A 6717-nucleotide genomic window follows, 5' to 3' on the forward strand; every position below is an offset into this window, starting at 1 on the left:
ACAAACTGTAACAGCAAAAATGTCATTTATATGATAAGATCCCTTGCCAACTCATGTATATCAGCATGACCACCAGGCGAGTGGGTACACGCATCTGCGAGCATCGAAGTACGATTAGATGCAGACAGGATGTAACCCGTCTAACAGAACATTACATTACGAACAATCATGATCCCGATGACATGGAGTGGTATGTCATTGACAAACTCAACAATCCAACCACAGATATGAAACAAAAACTACAGTTTTATGAACAGAGATGGGTATGGAGGCTACATACAGACACTATGGGACTCAATGATAATATCAAATGGTCAGCTCTGTAAACCCTCAGCAACACTTCCTCGTCTATTACTTACCCCTTCGCCTCCTTCCCTCTTTCTTCTTTTCTTCTGTCCCAATTCCCTCCTAGCTTTTCACCTCTCTCTCTTCAAACTGCCAAAACCTCTCTCCATTCCTTCCCTCAAACTTCTTCCCTCTCCTGACTTCTTTTCTTCCTGTTTTTGCCTTACCGTCACTTCCTCCTTTCCTCCTCCCCCTTTTTTCCCTTCCCGTTACCCCTCTGTTCAAAACACCCACGAAACCTCCCCCCTTTCCTGTTCTTGACCCCCACTATTTTTAAATCCCCCCAACCCCCTTCATTCATCTTCTTCCTTTTCCCTTCCTCTTCTTTTCTTCCCTTTCTTTTGCCCTGTTTTACCCCTTTCTCCTTTCTCCTCTTTCCTCTTTTTTCCTTTTATCCTGGCTGTCTCTTTACTTCTATTTTCTTTTTTCTCATTTCCCCACTACTGGATTTCCATATTTCATGCTTTCCCCTCCCCAACCCCTCCTCTTCCTTCCCCCCCCTTTCTCCCCACCCCCCTCCCTTGCTTCATTACTCCAGGATACACGGGCCCCGGGGCCTAATACGGGCTTCAGCTCAGTAACTTCTATTGCTCCTAGCGGAGCACCTGTCACTTGGAGCTCTTGCTTGGGCCTTCGATTGCAATAGCAACCGCCCGGCACACGAGCTCCGGAGTGCAGGGACTACATCCCCCAGCATTCCGGGGCCTGGATAGATGCACGGCGTCCTCAATTCCCCTATTGTCCTTCCGGAGGCCGGGCGCTTGTGCCGTTGATGGCCGGGCGGCCGGAAGCCATGTAGAATTTACGCCTAAGCTGAGGCACACGTGTGCTTAATTCACACTGATTAGCCCGTCTTTTTAAACCCCGCCACATTCGGACCTTGGCATACGAGCGGCTTGGACACAGACCATTTAGGTGCACGAACACGTTGCTGCCTTTGCAGTAGTAAGTCAAATAACTCCCCCAGTGGGCCCCCTTTGATTCTTCTTGGCTTCTTCTCACCTACCTGAGATAAGTATCCAAGTTTGTGTGTCTATGTGTGTTTGTTCTCCACCAGGAGTTCTGATTACCATATGTACCACGCAGTGATTATCCCATATCAGACTAAGATAATGATTACTTAGTAGCCCTTTTTATATTATTATACACACCCTAGTACTAGCCTACCAGCAAGTGGCAGCCCGTCCCTCTTAGCCTAATGTCTACTTTTATTTTTATTTTCAATTTTTAATCAGTGTCTCCCCCACAGAGTGTGACTACAAGCAGCAACCCCCCACTGTTAGTTCCCAGACCAGAGGCTAACCTCCTTTTTGCACAGGGTAAGACCATACTAATAGGCTTTCCGCGCCCCAAGACTTATCTCTCTTGCATCTGTATGTGTGTTTTTTCCACGGCATGTTTCTGACACCTTTAGTGTGCTGTGATTTGGAATGAAGTGGCACAGATAGCTCACGACCATTCACTTGTTATCTTATTTCTCCTTTAGGCCTTACCCTCTGAATTTCCACAGGTAGGCCTATTTTCCTTGAGCACTTATCTTTCCAATGAGCATATAATTGTGCTCCTCACTCTTAGGGATCCACGACCCCGATGAATGCCCCAGACCTTTTGTCTCTTAGTGTGGGCAGAAACATTTTGGTCCCCAATTATTAGATCCATTGAGTCATCATACTCAAAGGAGCCTTCATCCCCGTTTTTACTCTTACCCACGACCACCTACATTAAAAACATCTTAGCAAAACAGGTGATTTGTAAGGTAATTTTATTATTTACTACCCTTATCTGGATCCCTTATATTATCCAGCAAGATTAAATCTCAGCACTCCCTCTGCAGTTCTTTTAACAACGAGGTTGAGTCCGCCCAGGTAGTACCATTTTACCTGGGTGTGGCTAGGTGGTCATATGATGAAGCATGACACTATAACGTGTGTGAGACCACCTAGTCCGTAAAGGGAACTCCAACAAAGGTCTAGCCACCCATCACACTCACACATCCTCTTTTACTATGCGCTCAACCAGCGCATGTCGAACAGGCCACAAGGGATCTGTTCTCTCTTATACCACCCCACACACCTTGTGTGTTTGAGGAAGTCATTTAGGTCATCATGAAGACCCCAGTAAAACAAAGAGATCCTCTTCTTCTCAGACCAGTTGGTCTTGGAGACCAGACGATTGCAATTTGAAATGTAGGAAAGTAGGTATTTATTCCCCTGCCTTAAAGTTAGTAACACTTATCACTAGCCTCTTTGAAGGTGTGCTTGGAGAACAATCTACGCATCCTTTCCTTAATGACTGAAATGTTGTAAAGGATTGCATCATCACATTCAGCCAGAGGAATAGACCAGGTGGCTGTGTTGCCAGCTAGATAACAGAGGACAAAAGCAATTTTAGCAGCATTGTCTGGGAAGGCTTGAGATCTGCACATGAACTGGAGATGGCATTGGTTCATAAATATACTAAACCTGAAGCTATCCCCACTAAAACATTCTGGGGGTGCCAGAAGTACAAGAGTGGGAGTAACAACAGTTATGTTTACCAGGTAAAAGCTAGCATTACTTAGGAGAGTTTCAGGAGGAGCATTTGCACCTGTTTTAGGAGCGGTGAACTTTGCTGGGCATAAATGGGTAGTCTGAGCCTTCAGGATGGTGCACGTGTCTTTATTCCAAAGATTTATTCTGGGTTTATATTTGACTAGCTCAGACCTAAAGACTTGGTTTTCCTGTTTTAGAGACTGTAGTTCAGTTTGCAAAGCCCCTAGGGCATGTGCCACGTTCTCCAAGGTGTGATTGGGATGCAAGCTTGGGAGGGCCTGAGCCAGGTTCTGCAAGTCTTGGGAGAGTAGGAGGGCATTTGGGCACATGTTCTCTCAGGCAGATTGTATTTTGTGAGCTTGGTTTCCTGTCAAGGTTTCACTGACCTGAATTCCGGGTTGTCCGCAGGAAGGAAGAGAGTCCTTCCTGTCTCCTTTATACTAGAACTCAGCACTCTATTTTACTTAGGTACTGTGGTGGAGTCAGAGGGAAAGGGGATTTTGAATGAGAGAGAGATACTTGGTTCTGGAGCGACTTGCCTTCTCGGATTGGTTGTGCTTCTGCACCCTTGGATTAGCTAATTTGCTTAAGGGGTCTCACACTGTAGGCTAGTGCACTGGGTAAAAAGAAGGCAATACAGCTTACATGTTACATAGGTTCAAGATCCTCTCCTCCGCTGTCAAACTTCCACCCTTGTTCTCAATTACAACACACCCTGACACACACCTCCATTGGAGCAGAGACTCTTTTTCTGATATTTCTCTTTTGGTTGATTAGTGCCTATTCAATAACATGCAACAGATGTTAGACAGGTCTTGACATCCACCTACTACTGCACTTCAACCCCTTGCTTAATTACTACTTGCTCTGGACTGTTACTCCTCAATGTCTTCTACTGCTTCATAGAGTGGAGCATCCCCTAAGGGCTTTTTTTCTCCAAACTATTGCTTTCTAAACTTACTTCCAATGATATAGTGCTCTCCTTTAAAGTACCAAGGGTTCAGTGCACTGACTTTTCAATTCAGCTGTTGAGAGTTGCATAATTAATTGTCACTGCTGCGAATAATGTGTTCTTTGTCTTGCAGGGTTCGCTGAACAACCAAAACCTATGTTGGAGAATTGCGGGAAGCAATGATGGTGATCAAGCTGGAGAAGTTGCAGGGAGAAACCAAATATCAACACTCCCAGGAAACAGGTAAGACTTTCAGGCTAGGTCTGGCAACTGGGACCTGGAAGTGCTGCTTCATGAGATTCTTGAAGCCAAGTGAAAGTTCAAGAAAAGGGGGCCGTATTTATAATGCCCAAGATGGCTTCCAGATCTTGTATGAGGTCAAAATCTCACAAGATCACACAAGATTAAGTCCCACATCAAACAAGTACTTTAACAGGGGACAGGACCCGAAGGAGGTCCTTTCCACTAGGGAAGTGTGGTCACAAACGTGCAGCAATAGGCAAATGATGCAAAACAAGAGCTAAGTACAATCCACGTCCTCAGATTGGGATGTGGAGGGAAGGGCAAGGGGGTCATTTGTGAAGGGGAGCGTGGAGTGGTATGTGGAGGGAGAGGTTCGGAGGTCATTATGAAAGGCAGCCTCATTCCCTGATGAGGTCTGGCCAAGGACACAGGTCGTGTGAGCTGCAAGATTGCCTTACAATCTAAGCACTATATGTTAATGTCATCCGGACATGACAAGACAAACCGGTTACAAAAACAACACCAAACTATTGTCAATGCATGCAGTTCATGAGATAGCATAAAGGCCTTGGGAAACTGCAGCATTACTGTGTTTGTGTTGGAAAGTTTCCTTTGAAAACAAGCATGAACAATGATCAAGGAAATAAATAAACAAGACTTTGCTTGACTGTGTCCCGAAGAAATAATGAACAATGAACATGCTGGAATGGATATCTATTTTGAAGATGGTGTCAAGGCCCTTCTGAGGCCTACTTAGCATAAGCCAGAAAAAGGCATAGCAAATTCATTTAAAATGTAATGCACGGTTTTGTAAAGAAATGTAAATTCAAGTAGAAATCCATATTTTGCAGGTTAGTAATAATGCACAATTGTGTAAATGTACAAAAACGTTTTCAGCAGACATTGATCAAAGACTCCTGAGTCCTTCAGCTTGTCACAGCCTCCCAGAGGACTTATTTCTTGTAACTCAACTTCTATGCTGTCTACAAGCAAGGTAAGAGCTTCTAAAAGGTATTCATAGCATGCTTTAACAGGGGCAATTATGCTGATACCTCTGAAAGAACTCCAGCAACTTGAAACCAGAAATTCAAGATAGTTACTACACAAAACATCATTCTACTCTCCTGGAATGTTCCGTTCCTCATCTCTTTTGGCCTACAGGATGCACATTCTCATACACGGATGCACCAAGACTCTCAAAAGTACCTTAGGTTATATATCATGAGAAAGCACTTCAAGTTCAGAGCTCTCCCATTTGGAATTGCATTTCCCTCTGTGGTATTCACCAAGAATCTAGCTCCTCTAGTGTGTGCTCTTTATTCTTAGCAATTGATGGTGTTCCCATACCTGGATGATTTGCTAATTTGTGCTTCTTCTTTCTCAAAGGGTGTAGAAGCACTGTAATATCAGCACAAACAGCACCATGAGGTGTGTCAGAGGATGCTGCTGCTCCAGTTGATTTTGCTGCAGATCGAGTAGATTTTCTACTTGAGCGGCAACTTTCTCACAGGGAACGGATGCAACTACCCACATTGGGAAAATCGTGCTGGGTGCCCTCCTAGTGCCTGAAAATCATGCTGGGGGTGCCAATTGCCAATTACGCTCACCAACTTACTGTTGGCGATCTTCATGTGAGAAAATACTCTGCCAAGTGGCGGTTGGCAGACTTTGCTCGGAACTCAGCATTAGAAGCGTAATTCAGAGTGGCCAAAGTCCATCAACTCCGCCGGCAGAGTGGAACTTATCACTCACCCCTAGTTTCAATGCATAATCTTTAGAACATATGAGACCTGTTCAGAACAAATCTGGGTAAAAAAAATTCTACGACCTCGTAAAAGATTGTGAATCACCACAGAACACTTCTTCAGTGTCAAGAAGCAACAGTCAGACTTTGATTGAGGTTTAAAGGGGCATGGCTGTTTCTCTACTCCTACCGCCTTTGGCACATCTTTATATATAACCCCTTGTGAACTACTCATTATGCCATTGGGATCCAACATCAAAGAATTAGGAAATATTGGTAGCAGTATCACTAGTAATCTTGCATAAAGTTCTGTGATGGCTAAATCCTGCCAGTCTGTCCAAACGGGTACCACTAGCTCCTCCCCCAAGTCAATAGCAATTACTACAGATGCAAGAAGTCTGGGTTGGGGGCCACTTTTCTGACATAATCAGATCAGGTGCAATGGTCAAGAATGCAACAGAGAAGAAATTGGCTACAACTGGAAGGAATTGGCTGCAGTGTACAGAGCTGTTGTATTATATGCACCAATAATCTAGAGCCATGTGGGCAGAGCATGGGCTTCAAGCTGTGTACCATGGAAACGGAAACAAATCATTGGTAAAGCCAATATGTCTCATAGGTGCTAACTACTGCCTTGTCAAGGCTTGTTTGTCTTGTAGTATTCTATGTGTGTTATAGGAAAGCTTCTCAAGGTCTGGTAATTCTTCTCACAAACTGATACTAATAGTTTTAACATGAAGATCTTAATTTCTTGCTTATCTTCTGACTGCAAAATGAGTGAGTATTCTAATTTTAAACTATTCAGAGTTATCAAGCTATAGGAGACTGTGGAGGGAGAAGGCTATCAATCAATAAATCATTGGAATTATAGAGCGCACTAGTCACCGGTGAGGGTTCCCAAG

This window comes from Pleurodeles waltl, chromosome 3_1 (genome assembly GCF_031143425.1).
Source record: "Pleurodeles waltl isolate 20211129_DDA chromosome 3_1, aPleWal1.hap1.20221129, whole genome shotgun sequence".
In the NCBI taxonomy this organism is placed as follows: Eukaryota; Metazoa; Chordata; class Amphibia; order Caudata; family Salamandridae; genus Pleurodeles; species Pleurodeles waltl.